Source organism: Lasioglossum baleicum, chromosome 4, assembly GCF_051020765.1.
Source record: "Lasioglossum baleicum chromosome 4, iyLasBale1, whole genome shotgun sequence".
NCBI lineage: Eukaryota > Metazoa > Arthropoda > Insecta > Hymenoptera > Halictidae > Lasioglossum > Lasioglossum baleicum.
Genome location: NC_134932.1, coordinates 13,417,724 through 13,445,567, shown reverse-complemented (window position 1 = coordinate 13,445,567; position 27,844 = coordinate 13,417,724). Strand labels below are relative to the sequence as shown.

General features: G+C 43.0%; 1 protein-coding gene across 2 annotated transcripts in view; it reads right to left on the bottom strand.

The window, feature by feature from the left end:
- The window catches only part of LOC143208351 (prolyl 4-hydroxylase subunit alpha-1-like), a 214,685-nt gene that overhangs the window by 158,944 nt on the left and 27,897 nt on the right, over positions 1-27,844 (bottom strand). For both annotated transcript variants that reach the window (XM_076422738.1, XM_076422739.1), the window contains one exon: positions 26,975-27,028. The gene's annotated coding sequence lies outside the window, so the exon portion shown is untranslated. Of the gene's footprint in view, positions 1-26,974; positions 27,029-27,844 lie in introns of those variants that run through there.

Here is a 27,844-nt window from a genome sequence, read left to right as displayed (position 1 = left end):
TCCGAATTAGTGCTCCCGTTTCGGCAATCTTAGCATTCTTCCATATCTGCTGCATGCAAATATCAAGAAAATTCAACCGAGTAATGTTCAAGCTAAAGAATACTAAAAACTACCCCTTATACACGATTACCTATCTTTCGCACTTATTGCAATACTCAATAATTCCCACAACCAAACCGAAGAGAGAATGACTCCAAGACCATGAAAATTAACCAACCGCTAACAATAAGAAAATCTCCCAAACCAGAAACCACTAGAATCCACCATGTGACCCCGTCCACCCTCACCATCTGTTTCCCCTTTAGAGCGATCTTCCTCGCAGCGCGGACTCTTTGATCCCGAATAACCGGCCCGAAAACGCGTCCGTGGAGATCGAACCATTGGTCACCTTGGCAAGGTACGGGGGTGGGATTCGAGGTTGTGGAGGCGTTGACTTGCGACGCCGTTATCGAATCCGTGGACGTTTTCCAGATCCTTTGGCCGGGGTCTGCTCGTAATCCGGCGGTATCCCGGTGAACGGCGATCGTGGACAATCGATAATCCGATCTGGGGGTCAGAGACGGTCGTCTGCTGCTTTAAAAATTAACCCCGGTTGCCGGGGGTCGTGAAAAGAGGGCGAACAGCTAGAGAAACGCTCTCGTCGATGTCACCGGCGATTTTCCAGCAATCCGGCCTGCAAACTTCTCGGGGCTCATCCCCCACACCCCCGGACCACCCCCATATCTTTCTTCATCCCTCTTTCCTACACACACACACACATATATATATATATCCCCTTTTCTGTTTACCCTCGCAGCTCGCGCCGAACGTCGTAAATCTTGCAACGAATCGCCTCCTTTTTTCGCTACCCCCAACGGCTGCTCCGGCCGCCGCGCCGTTCTTTTCTGTTCGTCAGCGCCGAAAAAGGGTGGAACCGGCTCAAGAGCATCGCATGCATTTTTTCGAACCGGGGTAAACGGCCGGCGATGCTGAATTTTGCAACGACGTCTGTGTGTTCGGCGGGGGTGTCAGCCCGCAGGGGGTAGATTCGCGAGAGAGGGCGACAGCTGGCTCTCGCCGATTGGTTAGCTTTGATGGTCCCGTGTTCACCGTGATTCGAGGCGATGCTTTTTCCACCGATGTTTGCACAACCGATCCTCTTTACCCCGCGCAGCAAAATTATTTGCATGTTTTATTACCGTTATCCAGCAATCCGGATTTCGTTCGCGCATGAATTTTAATTGGGATCTTTTCCGGTTTTCTAGTTTTGGCTTATCGGTGCTATACTTCTTTTCCAGATTCGCCTGGTTTCGTTGCGAATAATGTTAGCAACGTTAAAACGGCATTTTCGTATAATACATATACCCTGAAATATTTAGAGACCGTGAAACACGATATTGTACATATAATAATAACGAATACTCTCCGCAGCGAGATTTTTAACATTGTTAATAAACCGCGCGGCGATGCTGTTTTATGTGCATCCGCGGAGAACGTAAAATAAATTAAAATTCATTCATAATTGGATGGCCTCATACGTAACGTTGTTTTTCCAAATAAAACAATATCCAGATTTAGTTTCGTTCAAACGTAATCCAATTCATCAAAATATGTTCCATGCGGCTCTATACCATTTTCCATTAGTCCAGATACGCAAACAGTAACAAAGTAAATAAAAAAATCCGTGTTGCAGAAATGAAAACCGATGTTGCATCTCGCCGGTGAAAAGTGATTCGCGTGTCGGTAATTGTGATAAATATGTGTGATCGCGTATCAGACGTAACTCGTTTCGAAAAGATATGCAGTGGTTTAGAATAGAAAATCTGAAACGACTGGATTAGGAGACCGTGCACGCGCATATGTAGTCGAATAAAAATGACTTTGACCAACTACAGTAAAATAAATATGGAATACATGCGAATTTGCGGTACCACAGCACCAATGTGCTCCGCCTCTTTATTCATTCGCCGAAAATTCTGCGACCGATGTCAAAGCGAAATTTTCAATATCGTCGGTCTCTCGAAAAAAAGGTTATTCCGTAAATTCGATAGGTTTTACGCTGGTAAAACAGGCGGGTGTACGTGTACGGTTGATCATTATCACGGGCGTTCCGTGTGTTGAAACTAACGAGCCCGATACGAGACCGTCAGAATTTTCGGACAAGCCTAAAACCGTTACCGACAATAACAATATTTCGGCTGGTGCGCTTCCCATTATTCGTCGTGGGCCCCGCGCAAAAAAGGATTTCAAGCCCGCGTTACTCACCCCTCGGAGCCCGTAAATTTCCCAAACAAGCCGCGTTTTCACCGGTTTCATTATCAGTCCGGGCGCAGTTCGTGAAAAATCAGCTCTCCCGTTGGCTGGTGCTCGCGATCCGTAATTTTCAGCAGGAATTATAATCGGGAACGGTAACACGACGCCTGTAATAAATATTCTGGCGGACACGACGGATTCGCGAAACTTTTCTCGCAGAAAATGATCGGCCAGGCCGAACCCCCTGTTTATCTCTGTTTGTTCACGCACAATCCGTGGAAAACTGGCCGGCCGGCCAAAGCTTGTTTTCCTACAGGCTTGTAATTTATGCCGGATCGATAATCGATTCCCGGCTGTACAAGAAATTTTTCGTCCCCGTTTTCGCCACTCGATTTATTACCTTCGCCACGGGAATTAATCACTATCCTGCGGATTCCGGTCTATGGACGCCTACCTCCTCCTTTTTTCCCTTAGAAAATTTATGGGGAAATTCGAGCAAAACGCTCGGGCTTTTCCACCGTTCCACCCGTTTCTTCTGTGTCGATTTTAGTCGCGCTCGATGCGTTTAATAATTACGAAACCACGGAATAGTGAATTCTCGCTAGGTACACAATTCGTTCTAGTCAAAATAATCGTGTTTTACAGAATTGTTCGCGAATATCCGAAGGGTTTATGTTTTCGCTTCTTGTTGCTACGATTTTATATATTTATGGAATACGTATTTGCGCAGAATATTAAGCATCGGGCGGAATATTTAGACAGCTAATTTAATGCATTCGTAATGGGAAACAGTATAAAATGTGGCCTGTGCAAGTCTTTCATTTCTAAGCCAAATTTTTTATTGTTCTAAGGTTCGTATAAAGCTAAAAAAAATCTGAGTCAGTCGTTATAGCCTCTGGTTTAATGTACTAGTGCTATTTTGACCAAATATTTACACGTATTTATTACATATTGAAAATCATTCAACCCTTTCTGTCAATTAACGCGCGCGCGCGCCTCTTACCCGAAGATTGCCAGTGTACACGTGACAAATCTTTCGCACGGTGGTTCCACGAAGAATGTTATTTGGCAAAAGAGTGGCAACAACGGGCAATGAGCATAAAGTCGCGAGCAACGTCGCGATGTCCCGTAACAACTCGTCGTCCCATAAATTCGCCGTGGCGGTGTGTACGTGTACGCGGGCCCTCGAGTCTCTCGCAGGTGAATCGATGATTAATCGCGGCAGGTTCGTCCGAATATGTTCCCGGTATAAAGTATACTACATACGTATACAGGAAAGGAGTGTGTGGGTGTAGATGAGGGTGGCGCATACGATGGCAGGAATATATCTCGGACGGGTTCCTTGTCGAGGCTGGGCGACGGGTTTCCGGGAACGGTGTTTTGCCGGCGCGAGATCCAGACTACATTCACTTTCGAGGGTTATCAGGGGCTCCCTTGGGAGAGGGTCGCTTTGTCCGGCGACTCCCATATTTCAAGGGAGCCCCGTTGAAAAGCGGCGTGTACCAACGCGCAAACTACGCGTTGTACCGACTCGGAATGGCCATCCTTGGACACGGCAGAGCCCGTTGACAAATGTCCCCGGGACCGTTTCGATTCTGCTACGGACTGTCTCTCCTCCTACATTTCACTTCCTCTCTCTCTCTCTCTCTCGCTTGTTTCTTTCTTTTTATTTCACCTCCCCTCGACCCTCCTCTCTTCTTTCACGTCGAACGTTTCGCGTCCATTCTATTTTACTTCACGGCAATCGTTCTCCATTGCGTTTTCCGACGCGAGAATCGATGAATCCGCATCACGCTTACGCTTTTCAATGCTCGACGATATAACACACTGACTCCGCCAACGCTGTCACCGCAACAATCCTGTGGAATCGACGTATCGGTAAGATATCGTCGGCCTCCTATGAAAATTTCCCAAGTCCAAAAATGTATATTTGACAGGAGACGAAAAGAAAACGATTTAAAGCGAAGCTATTTTAGCTTACACGGAGATTTTTTCAAACTATGTTCATATTTAGACATTAATTAAAGCAGTTAACAGAAAAAAATTACCCTCAAACCGTAGAAATTGAAATACCTAACAAGGCGAAGCTGAGAAGCCAATTTTCATAAAAAAATGGACATGGGCAGATTTCATATGAGGCCGACGTTATCTTGTTCAATTAATTAGTAAAAGGTAGTAAATCACGTCCGAAGTGTTTTCTTACAGGAACGTAATCAGTTCTTGGACAGATTCCAGGCCGAATTCGCATTCCACTGGTGAAATAACGAGAACCCGGTTGGAAACGAAGTATTCGACCGAAAATTGAACGAATTAAAAGCTTCAACCCGTTCCGACGCACACCGTTTTATTTAGTTTCGCTGTTTTACGCGTTACGCTCCGCGGCGTTAACGAATGAAGCCGAAGTTATCGACACGGATATCGATGTTTACGCGCTAATCGGCTAATTTATATGCAAACGCCGCCTGTATCCATAAAGTCTCCCGACGCGACGTAGACAATAATCGCGTGCCCCCAGTAAAATAAATATTACCGATTGTTAGCGATTTATTGGCGCGTTTTCTCTGCGAGTCTGCACCGACCAATATCGACGACTCTCCTCCAATTTTTTGACAAATTTTTCGCCACTCCTGGCCAAGAGCAATCCATTCCCACCGTGGTTCTAACGAGATCGATGTTTCACCCGTTTCGATTATATCCCAGTTCCTTTTCATATTTTTCTGTCCCATCGATGGATTGTAATATGTACTCTGAAAATGTTCTACGGTTCAGGGATAACGATTATTCACAGCTCCTTAAAAATAAAGACATCTTCAAAAAATTATTTTCCATAAACTGAAGGTTGTTTCTAATTGTTGCACAGCTTGTGTTCTGGAAAAATTCTGCTCGGAGACAAATCGACACTCCGATACTTTGATTTCCGGCGAATTTCGCCCGCGAAAGTTTTGAAACAGCCCCAACTAGTCTGGCGTTCGTCCCGGCCGAAGGATTACGGCGAAAAGAGCGAGCGGATTGTTGTTTGGCTTTAATTAGCGAGATGCGAGAGGAAACGTCGCGACACAATTTCATTAAAATTTCGGGAAGGGGAGAGCGCCCGACAATTAACGCACGTTCTGTTTGCGTCGTTATTATGTGCTGTTCCGTTCCATCCACTAGCGGATAGGCTCCCGAAGTTTGTTATAATTTACAGGTTTCGCGGGCCCAGCCGATGCCATGGCGAGAGGATCGATCTTTCGAATGATTCGAAACGCGAGTAACCGGTGCTCTCGCAACAGGTGCTCGAAACGAGAGAATTTTCAATTGCTCGCGATTCGAGTTTTACGAGCTCCGATACATCGGGCGTGGCTTCCTCGTAGCATAATTGCAGTTACCGTCGTCACGGTGTGCAAAAATTCCAGGCTGGTGCAGATACGTACAGAAATACGGCTAAGAAGTTTCGTAACGATGCGTTTAATTGTAGTTCGGTAGAAATAAATGATTGAAGTGTATCTCAAGGCGGAACCTGAAATGGATAATTTGGATTACGTGATAAACGTAATTTTCGTTTCTGTTATCAAACAGTAATGACGCGTTTATCATCAGAACCTTGATAAATGGCAACAAAACCCCGCAAATAATAACGAATACGTAAGTTAATTAAGAGAAACAATCATTGTTTACTTTAACGATGAACGAGATTAGTATACACACTAGAACGAAAATTATTTATACATACAGCAGCAGTATTTATAATACAAGTACGCGATCAGTGTCTGTCGAAGAATATAAAACATTTACTAAACAATTTTTCAGAAGAAAGAATGTTGAGATATTTTAGATCCAAAGGCTTCAAACTAGGTAATTGAATTTATGACAGCAGAGCTCAAACTTGCGAGCACGTCATTCCCTCGAATTCGTCAAAATACGCGGGGCGAAAAGTTCTAGACGCGGATCAACGAAATTTCTGTTCCCTTTTTTTGCCCGGTGCGGCAAACAAAATTCTCGTCCGCTATATTCGGTCGGCTGGATCCGCGTTTCCTATCTCTCGTGACGAGGAGAGAAGCTCTGCTCGTTTTTAGAAAGAGAGAGAGAGAGAGAGGAGGGGAGAAGGTGCAGAGAGAGAGGGAACCGTGTCGTTCCCCGAAATGTTCCGCGCCTGGACAAGGTACAAATGAAACGAGCTCGCTCGCGGATGACGTGCAAGCTAGGCTTCCTGTTTGTCGGCCCATCCGGCCTGAACGAGGATGAAACTGTGGGGGGGGGGGGAAACTGTTGGCCTAGGAACAGAGAAAGGGGACTACAAAGAGGGAGGGCAGAAGGGGGAGAGAGAGGGAGAGAGAGGGAGAGAGAGAGAGAAAATCAGACTTGGCAAGTTTGAACAGATTGCTCATCCTCGGACCGTCTTCCGCGCGGATGCTCCGAGAACCAACACCCGCCCTTCGAAGTTTAATGAGAGATGATCAAATTGCGCGACGCCAGACGGCTGCGGGGATGGAATCGATTCCCGCGGACCGAAAATTCGTTTGTTTCGTTCGTCCTTGCAGGTGCCAGACCGAGGGGGTGGGGAAGACGCGACAGAGGGAAATAGAGAATTTGTGCTACTGGAACAGAAAGAGAAAGAGAAAGGGAGAGAAACAAGAAAAGTTAGTGAGGAGTAGTTAAGACGGAAAAAAGATAGGGTGAGAGAAAAATAATGAAAATAGAGTAGAGTGAGTAAAATTTGATGAGGGAGGAAGACGGACACAGAGAATTACAAAGCGGGAGAGCATGCGAATAACAGGAATTGAAGATAGAGAAACTAATAGTGAGAGAAAGAGTGAGCAAAATTCGGTGACAGAAAGAAGATAGAAACACAGAAAGCGTGGAAACCAGATAGACGTCAAACGAGAGAAAGAGCAAGAGTCAAGAGAACAAGAGAGTTCGAAAGAGATAGGGTTCTGAATGGACGGGCTGATTGCTTGCTCCCGAAATCATGCGATTTTTTCCTCACTTTCTCTTGTTCCTCTGTGCTTTTTTCTCTCCGCTTTGTCTATTCGTCGGACGTGTTTAATTTTCCCGCCAGTACTACGGCGGAACTTCGCCCCCCGCCGCTGATTGTTCGTTCAACGGTGTTTAGTTCAGTGTCTATTGTTGGACCCTCGTGACGGTAATTAACGAGGTGGCAGCGCGAACGTGGCGAGGATTGTAACGAGGCCACCCCCGTGTTATCTACTGTTTATTGCCTACTTAATTGTACGCATTGTTCGTGCTGATTCGTTGCCATGCCGTTGTCACCGGATACAGATTTCGCGGAGCTCTGTATACTGCTGTACAGCACTTCTTTTTACAAACCTTTCTCGGCGAATCGTTTCTGGTTACCTAAGGCCTAAGGTACAGCGCAGCCTCAATTTTATGTAAAAATTACAATCTTTCGCTTTTAGCAGTTTATGCGGCGGAAATTCCGCAATACATAGTGGTTCGTTCGCCGGGATCGGTTGTTGAAACGTTGAACGAAGTAAAGCAGTTTTGGAATAATGGAACGGAACAGCGGCATGGTCGATGGCACGCGTAGAATTGGTTTCTTTTGCCTTTCCTCGCTCGTCCCGACCGATTACGGTCTGTCGTCGTGCTCGGTTAAGTCCCGGGGTTTAATTTGAATTTGATCGAAGGCTTTCGATTACCAGCAACGAAGAAGAGAGCTGCCGGAAGCGACGAGAACGCCCGCCCTCTCAGCGAAATTTAGGTCGGCCTTTTCACCTCCATAAGTGGTTTTACCTAATATTTACGCGCACACTCGGTTGGCCAATTAAATCGAGAACCCTTCGCGTGTGTCTATTGCTTTTGGGCGAACGATGGTCAACTCTAATGTCCGCGCGGTGTGCGCATATGTAACCCGTTGGCCCTTGCAGCGGCTAATTATAACCGGGTAATACATATGTAAGGGCCTGTTTAAATTGGCCTAATGTGTCGGAGAGAAACGTCATCTTGTGAAAACATTGCGTGCAATCGAATTTTATGGAAATTCTCGTTTGGAAGATATGTATTTCACAATGCGGACCAATTTCATTTATTCGTATGCAAGGTATAAATAAGCAGAGAAGAACGGTACCCTACTAAATTTTTCAGGCGTGTCCTAACTACGCGCGTCCGCTTGAGAAATGTACTCTTAAAGTGGAGTACACCGAATATAGTACATAGGATGATCTGAATCTGATATTGGCTAAATCTGCGCGGGACATTATCGCTGGGTCTCATCCTCGACATTTACAGTAACGATGACGTAAAACGGAACTGGCCCGGAGAGACCGACGAGATAATGGAATCGCGGACGATCCCGTCGACATAGAAACGTTTAAAAATTCCGTGACGACATTCGAGATGCTTCGAGACCGCCTGCGAACCGGATTCTCACCGCGAGCACGCCAAATAATTAGTTATCCACTATCCTTCCATCGAGATCCTGAAATAAATTATTAATTACAATACATATATACAGAATCTATACATTCTGCAGTCTTCGGTTATACTATATGAGAGAAAATTAACGAGATCCATGTGAACATTATAAAGAAGAAAATGGCTGATGGATGGAGTTGGAATTTGTTGCTAATTGAACATCGTTTGTATAACATCTAATATGTTTTGGTAAATATGCGGTTCGTAATTTTGCAGTAAAGATCTTCAGCGGTAAAAATATTTTATAATGTTTACGCGGCTGGGGGATATTCTTCCTCGAGTGGGTCCATCTTTTAATATTCGAGTAATGTCACTTGATCCGCCTGACCGATGAGCTGTCCCCTCTTATCACTGTTTCATGGTGTTCTGTAACTAATGTCGCCTCATTTTCCATTCCTCCTACTCACCCACGCTCTCGCTAATATTTTCTTATTCTTGCCGCAGTTATTTACCGGCTCGAGTTACTCTTACTTCCACCAGTTCCCTGCGATTTTTCTATGCCCGCCGCCGCGCCGCGCCGCTCGTATTCTGATTTTCCAACGGTGCAGCGTCCCTGCCCTGCCAGCATTTCCTCGTTTCCCAGCTCGTTCTACGGCGCGGCGTTTCCTCCACTCTTTCTCTTCGTTACCACCATTTTCGCTCTCTGTCCCCTCCGCGGCTAATTATCTTATTACCACGTTGTCGTATTTAAGATAGCTTTTCGCTGTTCACGCTCTCAAGCTTTGTAATTCACTGTACATTTTTATTCAGATCGTTCGAATACAGTAATCGGATTGTAAGGATACCACAATTATTTGTACAGGCTTCGGATAATTCGCAAAAATTCAAATTCAGAGGAATATGTTTTCTTTGTTGGGTACAAAGGAATTAAAATTTTTACAGAATCTTGTTCAAATTTGTTTCTTTTATTTTAATTTGCTATAACTTGACTCAATGAAAATTCAAAAAGAATAGGACACATTATTTTGGAACATTCGCTACATTTATCTTTCTTACTTTTCTATGGTCCACTGTGCTATCCAATTAAAACAGAAACTTCCTCGTTTCGCAAATCATTTGATTGGAATTTGATCATACTCTATCAAAATCAAAAGTGGTGTTTCCGTTGCCGTTACTTCTCTAATTTCTGTCATTATTATTCTCCAATTTCAGCCATTATCGTCTTCCCATTTCCCATCAGTGCTCCTATTATCGTCACTTCCATGTTCAGCGACGCCGTTATTGCTTTAAACACCAATACTTCCGGTAGATAAACTCGGGGAAAACGCGGGGGAAAAAGGGCGCAGGAAATTGAAACGAATTCGACGAGGGCGAACCTCGTGATCGTTAATTAGTACTGTTCAGTCTGAGGAGCGGTATCGAAACGAGCGCCCGTTCAATCGAACTTTATCGATCCCGGAACGACTTTTTCGATCCTTATATTATCGACAAAACCTATCGCGCCCTACAGAATCGAAACATGAAAATTAACCAAACAAGAAAAAATTAATATCAACCCCTATATCCATAGCTGGGCACATACTATGTATAAAGTGTAACGTGAATGTCCTAAGAAATTCTGGTTATTGATATAAGTAGACTGCGGATCTTTATGCAAAATAAAAATGTTCTGCATTGATTGCGAGAAGCAAGAATAACATAGAAATTGATTGTATCCTTTAACGACTTTTGTTACATTAAAAGCAATATTACAACATTCTTGAATTTTTAAAATCTTTTACTGTTTTATTTCGCACAAGCCATTTCTTCATAGAACTCTTGAATGTTGAATCGGGAAAATTGTTTAAAAATTTGAAACGCAAGTGGGAGCCGGATATACAGGGTGTCCCAAAATTCGTGAAAATCCCGTAAGGGGGTGGTTCCTGAGACCATTTCAAGCGATATTTTCCTTTGCAAAAATGTTATCCGCGGCTTTGTTTAGGAGTTATTAACGAAAAACACGGACCAATCAGAGCGCGACCTAGACGCGAGTTGCCATACTCGGCCAATAGACATGAATAGACATTTGGCGCGCCGGGCCGACTGTGGCAACTCGCGTCTAGGTCGCGCTCTGATTGGTCCGTGTTTTTCGTTAATAACTCGCAAACAAAGCCGCGGATAACATTTTTGCAAAGGAAAATGTCGCTTGAAATGGTCTCAGGAACCACCCCCTTTCGGGATTTTCACGAATTTTGGGACACCCTGTATATCGACACAGAAGCTGAACAATGGTGCTTCAGTTTTTGTGGGCAGATACGAGAGTTATTAAAACATGTTGTCGAGGCTAATTGTAGAAAATAAATAAAAATTAAATAGCGAAATTCTCTGCTGGCATAGCCTGTCTCGTTGCGGGATGAACATTAAACGAATGCGCCCGCGAAGACACAAAAAAGGAACCGCAAGTTGAACGTGCCGACCACTTAATCAAAAACTCGACAACAGGTGGCCTGTGTGCATGACGATGTTTTATCAATGAATCTCTGCGCCGTCAAAACTTTGTCGATTAACATTGAAACGAAACATCGTATGCGCATACCATAGTCCTATCACTATGTCAACCTCTATTCCCGCGATGAAATTTTAAAGAGCACTTTGCCGACTGATTTCGCGGTTTCTTTGTGTTAAGCAGCGTGGCCAATTTAATTCTTACCAAATATGTACACTGTTATTCGCAAATGTTTGATCGTCTGCTCGATAAACGATGAACTCTTTCTATCCAGACTCAGCACTCTTCCCTTGTGCAGTTTGTTTACTGAATTATGCAGATTTATACAATCACTTTTTACCGACGCGGCGCGGCGTCGTTAAATATCGACCGTTCCTTCAGATATTATAAACGTTGTTTATCGAACATTGTTCGAAATATTGTATATTCTTTGAATTATCGAACGTTGCTGCAAATATTGAATGCCGTTTAAATAACATACATTGTGTAAATGTTTTTAGTAATTAATCAAGCGTATATGTATAAGTGGACATTATATATAATATACAATGATTCGGTCGCTTTTATACTAAATGTAATGGAAACGATGTGTCTATAGTAATAATACATATTGCAATCCTTATAATATAAATAACCGCAATTTTGGACGTGTATAATTATGTTGCGGCATGAATTGTAATTATATGAAATATAAATACGAGTTTTATTTACCGTCTCCTTTAGAATAAATTTAATTTGAATTACCTTGCCTTCGGAATAACATTAACCGTATTTATCCTGTGCTTTAGAATTAAATTAATTTTATTTATCCTCTCTCCTTTAGAATAAAATTAATTTTGTTTATCCTCTCTTTCAGAGCGAAATGGATTTTCGCCTTCGCGTCCGAAGCAGGATAAAACTTATTTACACGCAAACGCTAAACTTTCCAAAAATCAAATGGCTGGTTCTTTATTTCACTTCTCTATTTGGTTCTGATAGAAATCACATAAAATCTGTGTACTTTTAGTGTTGAAAGAAGAATAAAATTTGCATGCACTTCCTGTTTCTTGAAAAATTAGTGTAGAAAATTTGCATATGATATCGTACACATCGTAAGTAAAAAATGCTCAATTTTCCTTTCATGGAATAAATGCATATTTAATTTTACAAAATTTTAGTCTGATTAAATAGACCGCGGATGTAATGTAAAATGAGAACGATTAACGCAAAGGATTATAATGAAACGTATTCGACCATTCTTATGTGATTAGCAGGAACGGGAATGTTCGCATGATCGAGAATTGCTCTGGCGATCGATCGAGCGTTTTTCATGTGGACGGGGGTAGTAAATGATTTCCGATTAAACCTGGATTATAGCGCGATTCACGAATAATGCATAGATGCGTTTCGGTGTGTATTGTTGCACAGTGCGCGTAGGGCCGTTAACATAACCGCGGTCACGTTAGAAACATTCTATCCCCGTCAAAATGTTGCGCGGCCGGCTATGTAAACCGCGATAAGCGGCCGTGTAAACTGCGAGCATGTAAATCGCAATACGCGATTGTGTAAATTAATCGCGAATAATGCGAGTGACGCACGCATATTCGTGCGAGTGTATCCTGGCATGATTACGTCATTATGCCGCTGGGTTATTACACTATCCTGTGGAACAATCGTACTTGCCACCCCCTATTGTCAACGATCCCGATATTGTTAATAATGTCCTCTCTCTCTCTCTCTTTTGGTTGAGCACACACTCCCATTGACTCGAAACGAGTACCATCGGGCGTTAATCCGAGTTGTTGGGCGGCGCCGATCTCTAAACACGATCTGTGTTAATCGAGATCGACGCGCTCGAGATGTGTTGACACGACGGAATTTCGACGGTGCGTAGCGCAGAAAACAAATATTTTTCATCGTTCCGCGAGTCAAATCGATCGTGTCGAACTGGCGCGGCGCGGCGTGTATTTGTTTTTCGAAAATTGCGATCGCTAACTGTGCGACCGTCATCGCGCATCAGACCTCTCGATATAAAGGCTTCCGCGAACAGACTGAAAATGTATGCAAATACATTCTGCAGAGAGGCGCACAGTGGTCAGGCGCGGCCGATCTAGCAAGCAGTTCATTAAGATTTTAACATTACGCGGAAGTCTAATGTCTAAGTATGCGATTATAGTGGAGCACCGAGGTGAGCTGTGCGGTGAACAAAAACGGATAGTAACGAGGAACAAAGAAAATATATATGTAATTTTTCTTTAGTATGTGTCGAAATGTTGTCACGAATGTTGGTTTGTTTTCACCGTGCCGCTATCATCGATGCTCGCCGCTCCACTATAACTGCACCCTAAGGGTATAACAATGTCTTTTAAATTGAATTTCAATGAATTTCAAATTCGATGAACATGTGATAGGGCGTAAATCAAGAATAATTCTACGATAAAATTTTCTGATTAAAACGTTTTTGTTAATAGGAAAAATCTGTGCCAATCAGTTTCAGATTGGCTACGTTTCAAGCTGAGTTTTACGGGAGCGAGGCAATTACCGGCTGTGGAATAGTTAATAAACTCGACACTCGTTTAACAAGTCTCGTCGAAGTTCACTTTTCCCGTGACGTACAAGAAAATTTGCCCTGGTTAGTCTCGTAAAATCGTTGTCACAAAGAAAATTCTAGTGCAAACAGCAGCCTTCGCGAGTTCAGTAGATCGCAGACGTGATTATATGTATATAAATTGTAGATGATATAAAAATATGGTCTCACTTGCAATAGCGAACTATTATGTAATTGCCGCTTTGATACAATTTCCGTAGTCATTAATCGCTCCTTAAATTCGCAAAGCAAACGTGCGCAGTCCCTTTTCAATTCGTCCGACTAAAAAACCCTTTGTGACATCTCGGCGGGGCTCGGCGGGTGAGAAAAAAGTGTAAAGCAATTTTCGAAATGGAATGTTCCATTAGTCGTCTAACAAAATTAAAGCGAGCAGAGCAGCAGTTTTTGTAAAAGTTACCAGGGGACGTATTATCCCGTCAAAGGGTTAAGCATCGCCGAGTAAAAACTGTCGCGTACGAACAAAAAACACGGTCAGAAAACGCAGTTACCACCCTGTGTCCATCTGGTATCGTCGCACGTGAATACTTCAACGGTCGCTAAATTATTCAATCTTTCTCTCCCCGGTAAAAGAGTTACGACCTACGCTTACACCCCCGTGGCACACTGTTTCACAAAGAGAAGAGAGAGAGAGAGAGAGAGAGAGAAAGGTGTGTTTGAATGTGCTTTTATCATCCAACAAGCACTCCCGGTATTTCTGTGTTCATTATCTCGTGATTATAACGCCCATTATCCAAGTTTCCATCGCTCATGCTAATTAGTTCGTTTACGTTCGCCGCGCCGAGGATTAACCATCCCTATTATAATTCATAAAAATTCATAGTAACTAAGGGCGGAATTGCTTCCTTACTGGTATTATCTGCCGACTGTAGACATTTCGGATTTATAGTCCATGTAAATGCAGACTGTTGTGTAAGTATTAACTTTCGCGTTGTCATTCTTATTAGGGTATACATTTCAGTCACTTTTAATACTTGGTTAGCGTTTCATTCATTTCTGTCCTCTCACAATTTTAAAAGCATTTTAAATTTATATTATTTGTTACGCTCGATGAATTTCCAATGTAAAAATCGTTGTGTAAATGCAGCGTAGCACTCGGTCGCAATTCTCCTTAAACGGCAACAAACATTTTTATATGCGAATCGACTCGGCCCGTCATCCAAGCAAGCACACACACAGGTAAGATGATTGAAATATGAATATTTCCCGAGATCTTCTCAACGAAGAAGCGACGCAGAATACATTCGAAACTGCACGAGAACAAAATATGCATCTCCATTAAGAAAGCACATTGTGTTGTACCGTGCTCTATGTACAACGTCGCAATACTATCGCAACTGTCCTGGTGGAAAAGATTTTGCCGCGCGAGTGCAGTTTTCTTCGAACCATTCAGCCTCACCCATCATTTTATTTTTGCGATCACGGAGAAAGGTGCGACCCAGTTTCCCCGTCGCGACCATTTACATTTTCCAGCATCGATTTTTAATCAAATTTATTTTTAATAAAATAACAAAATTCTGTGCTCTCACACAGTGCCGTAACGAGGGCGTGGCGAAAGAGGCGTCCGCCACGGGCGCAACTGGGTTTGGGGCGCAAAACAAAGAATACCGATCCGGTTGAGGGTCGCTTGGACGCTTGTCAAATCTTGCAAAAAAATTACGAACTCTCTGGACATAGAATTAAGGATTTTCATAACAATGCCTGTAACAACAGCTTCCTGCAAACGTTCGTTTAACAAATTAGAAATTCTAAAATCGTACCTTCGTTCTTCTACTGGACAAGAGCGATTAACAAACATGTCTATAATATCAATTGAAAAAGATGTTGTCAAAACATTAAATTGTGACGATATAATAGATGTGTTTGCAAATGAAAAAACGAGACAAATTACTTTATAAAATATGCTGAACTGTTTTATTATATTATTTTAACATGTACCTATGTTTTGCATTTCTTTTATTTCGTCGTCATTGAATATGAATAAAAATTTGTTCTTATTTAGATTATAGATTATTTATTCATACAAAAATACCTTGACAAATACATTAGTGTATGTACAGGCAACTCATTTTGATGAGGTTAATAGTATTTAATATATTGCATTTAGTAAAATTTAGCTTGTTCCATTAAAATTTTCAATTTTTTGTGTCAATTTTGGGTTACGGGGAGGCGCAAGTTAGACACACTTGCCACAGGCGCTTCATATCCTCGTTACGGCACTGCTCTCACACCATTTTTCACATTTCGATGAAATTCGCAGAAAACTGTAATTTTGAATAAAGATCCGACAGTCTGGCCGGCTCGGGTTTCGGGAACGTGCGCACAACCCCAACTTCTTGTTGGAATTTGTCCCGTACTCGTTATAGCGATCATGATTGTTGCCGACGTGTCACGATCCCAGGAGAGCTGCAGCTAATTAATTAGATTCTTAGTATCGTTGTCCCGTCTCTGTGCCAATTACGACATCCTCGAGGATCGAAGAACTCGTGCTAATCGTGGAAATCACGGAGAAAATTGCGGATAATTCATCAAGGCTCGATGAAACACGCGGGCGATACGCGATTGTTGTTCGGCCCCGCGTTTCTTGTTCATCGCCGTTAATGCGAATGCATTGTTGACAACGGAACGACGCTGCGCACCACTCGACTCTCGACTCTCAGCCAATTGTAGACTGGGGGACGATTTCTATCTGGCTCGTCGTCTTCTCGTTCGCGTATTCTCTCGCTTTTGTTCTCAATACCCTGTGTGTTTCGTCGTCGACGAACGTGAGACTACGACGTGCTTCGCGATTTTTACGCGAGCTATCTGCAGTTGTTTCACGGGCGAACCTTTCTTTCGAGTCTGCTGGTTGCTCGATGCAACAACGATTGTCTGATTCGATGTATGGTACATGTATTGGAAAATAAAATAATGGCTAAATGCTATTGTCACGTCTGCTGACGTGTTGCCATAGGTTATAAACATAGTTAATAAGAGTAGGATATTGTAACCGTAATTATTAAGAATATTCATGCGTTATAAGTAATCATACCTCGCTCCGTTCATCAGATCCGATTCTCACCTCATACCATACACCCATTCTTATCTTAACCCTTGTATAATAATCATATTTTAATGTATTCCCTGTAGCAGTATCACGTAGCATTCACCGTAATCATTAATCGCGCTTCTCATAACATCCGGAGCGTTATGTCTAACGAGACATCGCGTAGAAGATAAGACACCTATGTATTCGACCTCCCGATCCTAAAAAGACTTCAGTTAATTCAGTTCAATTCGGACAGCCAGTCTGTCACGTTCGTTCAAGACTCCAGCGAGGCTCGTCGCCTCCTGGATGTCCCGGTCCGGACTCCGACGAGTCCTCGCTCTCATCCGCCTTTGGGCGGTCCTGCTATATCACGCGCTTCTAATTCATTATAATTCCATTTCATACGTTACAAATATATTCCCAGTTATTAATTTAATAAGTGAGTCTCGCTTAGTTCTTGTCCCTACATCCTCGCGCTTGCAATACTCTCCTATTCAATTCGCGTTCGTCGCTATCAATTACGAAAGCTCGTGCGCGTCAACGAACGCGAGACGGAGGACAACAGCGGGGTATCTCCCGTCAACCGAGGATCACCGACGACGTGATCTTCCCAGGACGAGTGAGGATCATCGTCCTCCCTACGACGATCCAGCCTGATTCGACTGCAGCCGTCAACGAGCAACGAAAGCAGTTCGCATAAACGAAGCCTGCCTGTAGTCACCGATCGCCATACTCAACTGTCCGATAAGTCGCTAAATATTTCCCTGCGAAGATTCGCGCCGGCTCAGTTATCTCTGCTCTCGTCCGCCGCTTTGGGCGAATCTACTGTAAGCGTTAAGTAGAATACCGAAAGTCGTGGTTCCCAGTCAGACGTCGGACGTAACGTGCCGCGTGGACAAAAGGTTGTATCGCATTTGAGCGTCCAGTAAGGGGAATGGGTCGCGGAACGATAATTTCGCGAAAGTCAGACTCCGGGACGTAACACTATCACGAACGAAATGCTAAACCTGTTCAGAAAGAGGATGCCGTCTAAATCCGATGAAAAAGAAAACGGTGTTAAAATACGTTCGACAAAACCAATTGATCCATAACGAGAAAATTGATGTCCGTTTCCCAGAAGCTGGAACTCGACGCAATTCGATCTCTAACGATCCCCAGAATCAGATTTCGCCGCTGTTGTCGGTAATCGTAGCCCCGTGTGCATCTCGAGGTTGTTTCACTGGAAAATTTTCTAAGGATAATGGAATCGGTAGTGCAGCTCGAGAGCGAAATTCCGAGTCGCATGGTCAGATCTCGCGATTTTGTTGGACCGTGGCGTGGCGTGGTTTCTCCTGGTTATGTCTTTGTCGAGCGTGCTCTCTCCACTCGACCCAATGTTCTCCGTAGCCTCGTCCCATTGTTCATCCCTTTGATCCGGCCAGTCATAATTCAACCGAGCGCAATTTCCGCGAGCGCTTCGACGAGGATACTCGTCCGAGAGAGCGGCTGTTGCCCGGGTTTCCGCATACTTTCGCGGCTCGGTTGGTTCTTTTAATTGAAAAGGGCTTTCTGGACCGAAGATTCGACCCGGCTGTTTGCTATGGCGCGGCGACGCGCAGTCGTTGCATCTCGCCAATTTTTCCCGACGAAGTCGCGAAACTTATCATAAAATCAACGTGAAAACGATGAACGTTGACGTTGATATTATTACACGTTTGTTCGACAACTATCTACTTATATACACATAGTAACATGTTTTTAATCGAATCATTTGTAGTATTATATGAGCATAATTTTGAAGTCATCTACATAATTGTAGCCAAGAAAGTCCTGTTAATTTGTAGGATTTTAACACATTGTTGGGCGGTCACGAGTTAATTCGTGTTTGCACTTGCATTCTCAATTTTCAATTTATGAAACCCAGCGCAAAATAGAATATTTCAAAACCTTTGTTCATTCGGCGATTGCTATACAGTTGATCATACTAGAAAAAAATATTAAAAGTTATATAAAAGATATGTTCAAAGTTTCATTTTAATTCATTGTGTGTAAATAAACTTCAATACACTTTATTTAGATTGTTTTACTTCGTAACGATCACGTGTACGGTAACGTGTAAAATTGCCGGTCAACAAGGTGTTAAGCAATGATAACTTTCAGTTGTTTAGAAGAAAATCGAAGTCGGCGCGGCATCGCGTCATATCGGACCCCAGCACAATCGCCATCAGAGGTCACCATCTCACAGTGGTCGGAAAGCGCTAAAACGTGGCCCAAAATGCCAAAAATGAATTTCCCGTTAGGGGTATGGCGTATGGCCTTTGCCGTACTCGTACTGGATACTCAGGTAATGACTCTATGGGACACCCAAAGTAAAAAGGTCTTACCATTTATACCTGCCAAATGGTGGGGGTGGGAGTACAAATATCGCGTTCAGTCGTCACGCAGTTTCCGTGCAGTGAACTACGGTGTGAAGAAACAAGTGTGAAGAAAGAAGCTTGTAATTTTACGAAAAGTTAATTTCTTTTTTGTGTGTACGATGGATGCTGTTCCTGGAAGTAAGTACTATGCATAATGATAATATTGGATCTATATTAATTAGTGTTTATAATGTATAAAGTCAAAGATAAAATTTGGTGCAAAGATTTTAAAAAATGTACACTAAAAGTTGTATGTTCCACAATATTCCCCAGATATTATTGTCGAGTCTTGTAGTAGATGCTTTTATCTTACATTATTTTGAAAAAGTGGTCATGCGATCCATTTTTGTGGCGCAGAGGTAGACACGGTGCTAGTTACAAGCATGTTTTCTCGAGAAATTTCGAAGATATAATAAAATTTGTTAAATAAGCATTGTATAGTTCCACTTATAGAGAATTTTCTGATATATATTTTGCACATCAACAACAATTTTTTTTGTTGTTTTTAAAAAGTAAAACAGAAATTTTCGAAGCTCTACTGCATATAAATCAGACAAAACTAACTTTACAGAACATTTAATCAAATTTCGGTAAATCATTTCATTAACAAAATCATATAATTTTTTCACACAGCAGACATAACGTATTACGCATCCGCCATTTTTTTTTTGATAATTTTGACATCAGATTCATATTTGACGGCACGAGAAATATGGGAATATGTATGTACTAATTTTCAAGAGAGTCCAACAAAAGTTTTTGTAATTTTCACATCAGATTTATAATCAGCGACCCGAGAAACCTATGAGTATGAATTTTTAACTAAATTGGAGTACTCCTTCCTATTTTGGCCACGTTTTGGCGATTTCCGACCACTGTGCGGCGCGGCGTCTCGAGCCGAATTTCCGCGTTATCATCGTGGCGCATAAACTCGTGATCGTCTTGGTGGCTTGAGACGAACGCGCTATAGCGTCTCTGATAAGGGTCGTTGAATTGTTTCGGAAGTTCGCGGCCGGTTGTTTGATATTGTTAATTTACGCGGAGGCGTTCGTCTTTGAATGGTGGCTCGCGTTTGAAGCTCGCTGCTATCGTCGAACCACGCCAGACACATCACAAGCCGTTAAACGTCGCGGCGATGCGGCCGTACATTAATACGAACGATCGCGAGGCACATCGTAGATAGTATAGATTGTTGCGCGGCATAGTTCCCCATTATTGAATGTCGGAACTTCGTGCAACACCGGCGAATATACATAATCGTAAACTACTATCGTGCGTGGACCGCATACTATCTCATGACGTTCAATATCGTACGCCGCGGCACCGACACACACGTGAGATCAACTCCGCTCCGTTCCGCAACACTCTCGGAATCTCTCCGCTTTGCCGCCGACTTCTGGTGCAGCGACTTTGGCTGAATGATGCACCGTTGCATCGCGTTGCAAGTTGCAAGCACTCGGAGAGAACTGCGTCGCTCTCGATCGACTTTCTTTTTTTAGAACAGATGTTTGCGTAAAGTCTGTAAATGTTAAAAAAACTTCTGACGTTGTGTACATCGGTTAATACAAACACAGACTTTTTAAGCGAAACTAGCGAAATTCTCTGTCACGAAAATAAAAACGCGAAGTCCGGCGACGCGTCTGATTGGTAGAAACGATTTGGTCTGTCGGCATCCGAGTGTAATTATTTGAAGGAAACAGATGCGGGACCACCGGAGAGTCGGCTAGAGAGAACAATGCGCGGGATATTTTGTAGAGCACGCGAAAAGATCCGTTTTCGTATAAATTGAGCAATCTCGGCCGTGAATCTGGCGGCGCTTCTCACGCCATTTATACGCGCGGCCATAAAGTTCGCGGCAGCTCGGCCACTCGAAGGTACATATACGCCGCTTGTGGAAACAGACGAAATCACCGCGGGAGCCCGATCGATTTCACCTTTCGACGGCATTTATCCTTGTTCGGTATTCACCTTTTGTCCAGCGAGTTATTCCTCGGCTCTTTATCGGTTCAAGCTTTACGAGCCACGCAATGCGTACCGTTGCGTACGCCCGCGCCCGTTGAAAGCGCGCCGATTCGAATCGATACGTCAATTCTATCTGCTCCAACCAGATGAAATATTGTGGGAGCTCCACCAATTCACTTAGAAAACAAGAATTTCGTAGCTGAAATTTTTTGAAATTTGCTACAAACAGGTAGCAGTTTGTTTGAAGATAATCGTGAAAGAAATGAACGGGTTCTGATCGAGTTAAAAGATCTTGACAGGACAAAGCTCGAAGCGAAGGACACGATACTTTTGATCCGACGAAAAGGAACGCTGCCCGTTAATACGAAAGATTGCTGCCAGTCTTACTTAGCAAAGAATCGCGAAGAAGGAAATATTCAAACGGCTTATACCGTTCTTTTCGGCGCCACGCCGGTGTTCAAAGCTGGATTGGCTACCTTTATGACGTCCATTTGCGTGTCTCTTCTTTCGCTCTTGATCCAAGGATTCCCCGCTAATTCGAATCCGAGCATCGCGTTACCAAGAGCAAAGAAACCGACTGCTCGCTGAGACAAACGGTCCTCTCGGAGTCCGCTCCTTTGAAGTGCACCGGTTAAATCGATCGTCTTTTCTGTCTTTGGAGATCTGACGCGGGGAAATGGCCCTCTAAGGCCATTTGCAGTCATCTCGGCGAATAAGTCGGGTACCCTTGAACCGTGTCATTAGCCGTTATTATCGAATTTCGTTTGCTATTCTGTCTAATAAATTTCTAGAAATTCCTGTTCCCCTGTTTTCCCGCGCCTGAATAAAATAAATGTAAGTGCATATGTACCTCGATTCATAAGTACATATGTACATACCTAGTGTAGAACGTTCGAAGAAATATTTTAAAGAGATTCTTGGGGTCGAGATCCATTCGCATAAATGGAATTCAAGCATGGAGGTTGTAGATAATAGACATTGCGGTTGCCGAATGGTTAGCTAGCGCAGTTTCAGTCCGGCTTTAATTTTTCATTTCGATTCCGGCATTTCCGCAAGCATTGCACTTGCCGAAACGATCGAGAGATATTGTCGCAGTGAATTGAACGTTCTCCGACCTCCTGGTAATACAGTATTAGCCCTCGATCGAGCATGGTTTCCACGAAAAGAGTCTCTTTATGGTCTCTCGAGAGAATGAAATAATTTTGAAGCACTAGCTGAAAGTGGATAAAATTGGCTTGGCCACAAAAATTCGGCGATTTTTCTATCATTTTGCACATAAATAGCATCGCCGAAGGAAGAGAGGATGGTATCGCATAAAATGAGAATGTTTATATTTTATAAAGCTGAATCGACTTTTTAGTGATTTCAAGTAGCTTATTAGCATAAGGGTTAATTCGAGAATGGGAATTTTCAGCGAGAACTGCGCATTCGGTGTCCGATGGGATATTCTTATGCTAATTTATCAACCCGACGCGCGACGCGGTGTATAATGAAACCTGGATTTATTGGCAGCAATTTATCGCGATAAAAGGGGGAGGAATTATGGGAGTCAGAGATGAAAGGCGGAGGGGAGGGGAGGCATCGGTATCGGGAACTTTCCCGCGGGTTTGTAAAATAAAGGAAGATCGATAGTGGATTGATAAATTTCTGGAGAAATAGAAGAGTTGGTTTCGTTCCGAACGAAGAAATATAGAAAGTCGAGGCTCTCTCGCGTTCGGGGTAGAATAAGGGTCGAGAGGCTGGAAAGGAATCGGGTGTAATGGAACTTTGGATTTAATGACGGATTAGGGACTTTAACCCTTTAATTGGGGAGGATCGAGACACGAGAGCATAAAACAATTTATGGAATCGGTTTTTCATCCCCTGCTCTGTGCAAACTTAATTGCAGGAAATCGAAATTACCTCCTACTGTATCGAAATGACTTTCTATCCGTCTATCGAAACTCCTAGCGCCAATGGTTTCAACATTCTGCTGGAAATCTTTATTTTTCAGAGAATTAGGTATTTCTTCGTATTCAAAAATGAATGTTTACAACAATATAATTCAGTGTAAATTGTATGCAGCGGAATTTCTCAATTTTTACTTTATTCAATGAATTGTTTTATTTGTGATGATTACGTACGTTCATTGAACGGATTCAGTTGCGGCTGTCAAAGTAATCGTGAAACTGTTTTCTTCAACGAGAAGCATACATAATTGCCGGGTCGAAACGATTTCACGAAATCACGAGGATCTTGTTTCGAGCTGGTTGTTCAGCGATCCCACAGCGATTGGTAGCACTGGTACAAAATTTACAGCACCGCCGGTTCCGGCTAAGCGTGTCCGTTACGATCTACAAAATCACGTGTAGTTATAGTTACGCCGATTCTGATGCAAATGAAGAGAGGCCGTCCACTCGTCTCCTGATAAAGTAGTTTGTCCCGTTCGCCGACTGTTCCGGTATAAATTATCTAACACGCTCGTCTTGCAGCGATAAGCACGCACTCTGCTAACCAGTATAATCTCACCCGATGCACCTAAAATATTCAAATAGTAATGCCCTTAGCTATACATTTAAAGCCATTAAGCAGAATAAATAATAAAACTTCCATATAATCTATATGTACCTAAGATTTCCTTTATTTCTAATGCACAAAACTCTTCGAACATTTCAATTTTGTTTTTAACTTACAGAAAATAGTTGACATTTGATCAAGCGCAAATTATCAGATCGCACGGTTAAACAATTGTCGCTGCGACAACGCAACAACGTTTGCCACTTAAAAGCAGCTCGTAAAAACTTTATAAAAAGCTCAATCTTCGCAGTTCGTTCGAATTTTCCCCGGTACAACTAAATTACGATACGATCGTTCGGAACGCATTTATAAGCGCGCAATTTTACGCAACGAAATACCAGCCCCGGCGATCGAATACGGCTTCGCGGATCACCACCGTGTTTTTATCGAATGATCGCGCGTTCGGACAACGCGCGACGGCCGTAGTCGGATAAACGGGACCGCTAGTAATTTTTAATTTTTCATTTTCCTGTTCCCCGACTGGGGCCGACGCGACGCGCGATCGCCGATCTCGCGATTTAACGCTCGGTTCCCGGAATATATAACAATGGCAGAAAAAAGACGAAAAATAAACGAGCTCACGGAAAAAGAGTGACAAATCGGATGGCACACACGTTCAACTTTCCCCGTGCGTTTATCTCGGATATTTGCGCTAGCATTTACGCTGCCTCGCCCAGGGGAAACTGCCCCTAGTTTATTCACACCGGAGCCTGATTATTTGAACTCGATTCGACTCTTTCTCTCGTTCACTTATCGCCACGGGCGTTTGCTTATGGGAATTCGCACGTGCTCGCGATCGTTTACCGATCCCCGGTGTTCAGCCACTACAGTTCTTTCCGATTTTTCAATCTATCAAATTTGGAATTAACGCTCGGCTCACGGGACGCGCTGAAATCACGGGTTTTAATATTTCTAATTTATTGATTATTGTAATTGTTAAAAAATTTCGATTCGTAAAAGAATTGCTCTACGAATTTCCCGGGGCCTAGATGAATTAATTAATATATCGGTCTCCACATTGTCCGCGATAAATGAAAAACACCGTGCACATATCCGAAGCCATTTTTCTGCCGTTCGTTTCCCCGCTGATACATACTAAGTTACACGCTTTTACCATCATTCACTTCCATTCGTTCGCCCATACCAAATCTCGTTATCCCATTCTCCGGTGTTCGTTCCCGTTTCCGCTTTCGTGGGAAATTACGTCGGTTGTAATATGAAATGCACGGCTTATCCTTCCGGAAGTTCGAGCTTCTCTTTGTATTTTCATATGATATAATTCCCGTTGCCCCATCGTCGTCGTCGTCGTCGTCGGCACCGCGCCGTGTACATGTACATAGTAGTCGCCGTTCCTCCTTTCTTCTTTCACTCTTTTTTTGTTTTCAGTTGGTTGCACGGCAATCCAATTACCGGATGAAACGCTCGCGAAAGAATGGCGCGAGGGACCGGATGATAATGTTATCAACCAACCTGGGAATAGTCGTAGCATGGATTGTTTTCTCCGCTCAAATTATAATGATTAATACAGGCGAAGCTAGTTCGAGACCGATGACGCAATCTTTGCGTCATTCGTTATTCGTTCCTGGTCGCCCGAAGATTCTGTATCATTGACGAAGAGAGGTATCGGTCGGTTGCGAGAATGGCGACAATGAAAGACATTTCTATGGCGACAAGTCGAATGGAAAATAAGAATGTTGTATAACGCTTCGACGAAAGCAATACATAGTATGCTTACCTTTCTCAACACGAGTTTAATTGTGCTCGCTTTTATGCAGAGACCGTGCCGTGAATAGACTGCGGAGTTCGTTTATTTGTAGCAAAAACGAGTAGGGGCAATTTACGATAACGAAGTTATTAAAAATACAATCTGGAAATGTCAGTACATACATTGTTTTCAATTTGCTTCTATTGTATATGGCTGTCGTGTTTTATCATTTTTATTTGAAATATAGGTATAATCGGGCAATAAAACATTTTCCACTACGAGACATTGAATTGTCTTCAATTTTCACGAGCGTCGCTGAGAAAATTCTATTTTGCGCGAAGCTACCCAGCCGATAAGTGGGAAATTTCGCCGGTGCAATAAATTTTCACGGCTCACATTATTCGCGTAGCTGGCCAAACGGGCCCGCAAACCGTCGACGTTGAAGCGCGATCGAGCGATTTCGCGCACTCAATCATTCTTCGGGACGCGGCGCGACGTCCTCTTTCCGGGCCATCGAAACCCAATAAAGGGAAAAGAGGAGAGTTCATCAGCGTGAGTGGAAAGTTCGTTACCGGACGATAACCATATTCGAATCCATCCTAAACACCGGGGATCTATTCTCTCGGACCGGTGCGAAATGAACAAACGATACGGTTACCGTCCACTAACGAGAGGATTTTCGCCAGTCAGGGGAAACAGTTACCAACGTTCCCCGGAATTAACCACGGTAATCGTCGTCACGGAGACCGGCGCGAGAGCATAGTCCTCGAAATTTCCATAGTGCACGGATCTGGATGATCACCATCTCCAACGGAAGTACTCTCCTCCCCTCCCCATCCCACCACACGAAAAACTTTAATGAAAGTGCGCTCGAATGAACCAATTCCTTGCGACCAATGCTATTCGAAACAATTTTTGTTGCACTGAATTCTTTCCCTGTCTAATGAATTCCTGAACCTGCGAGTTCGCGTTCGTTTGTCCAGCATTGCGTTCGAGTATATTTTTATTAAATATTTATATCGATTTGCTCCGCGCCATTCAATTTTTAGGTCAACGAATTCCTCTGTGTTCGATCAATCCCTACATGTTCGAGTTTATTGTGGGAATGCGAACCGTTTGTAGGAAATTTTTATAGCGAGGTGTACTGGGCAGTTTCATTTTTATTTCATCGAAACTCCTCTTTATTCGATGGATTCTTAGAATTCGTGTCGATGTGTTTTTATTAAATTTTTATGTCGGACCGACGCGATGTCCTTTTGAATTTTTGTTTCTCCGACCGCCTCTCTGTATTTTATGAATTCGTAATTATTCGAACTCATTGTGTGCACCGGACAATTTTTACTAAATTTTTCTATTGAAATGCTGTGCTATTCAACTGCAACTTGATCAAATAGCTTTAAACTCGAAAAATTTCTAAATATTCATCAAAGTAATCGCGTTAAATTTTGTTTAGAGGTACCGTGCTATTCAATGTTTACTTCACTTTGTCGAAGTTATCCCGTTTAATTAAATTTGCTTCCAGCTACCACGCCATTCAATTTTTACTTCACCGAGTGCGTAGCGCAAAAAGCAAATGCGCGACTTTGAATTTGCATCGAACCAATTCATTATTTTATTTCATTTCCGCTAAATTCCTTACTATTTAATGAATGTTATATATTTTTAAACTGCTTACCTGCTCTGCTTGATACAACGTAGCTTCAGTTGCACACTAATAGACTCCGTGACCCTGTGAACAAAATATGTACTCGCGGTCAATATTCATCTGAAATCAATTAACAACCATCAAACAATCAACTTTTTTATACCAATATAAAGGTCTCTTTATACTCTTCCGTTTCATTTCCGAAAATAATTCAGCGCGATTAAATCAATTCGTTTACCGGTCTCACAAATACATAAAATTCACCTATGAATAAACCGAATTGATTGACGGCACTTGGCGCGAATGTTTATTTTATTTCTCACAGTACCCGCGCGACGAAACATTTTATTGAATTGTAGAATCTAGGAGTGGAAAAAAGCGTAGTCGAATTTCGCCAAATATTTTCGCGAGTAATTATTTCACGGGTAATTATAATTGCATCTCGTTACAGGTGAAGAGATTTTAATGGCTGGGCCGCGCCGGAAAGAATGGAAGAAAATCAGAGTGGCGAGCGCAGCTAGTCTATATGCGAAACCGTGCGATTTTCGTACTCGATCGTCGTATTAGCTCGTTGAATAGCGAATGGCCGAGAGGACCGCGACGTTGAAGCGGACGAGGCTCGCAAGAAACGGGACTTAATTACTCCATCCTGCCGGTAAATTCAACGGTAACACAATTACGAATTCACCGCCACGGGATATATCTTTCTTCCCTCGAAAATTCTCTCGTTAGCCGTGCAGAGGGCCAACGCGGTATATGTATAATATGTATGTGTATGTGTACATACGCGTGGCCGCCGCGCCGCGTCGCTTGCTTCTGCTCGTTTTACCAAGCGCGGATGTTGAATCTGTAGCCGGAGGGTCGTTATCCGGGCCGGCCGTGGCCATCGGGGGCAACATT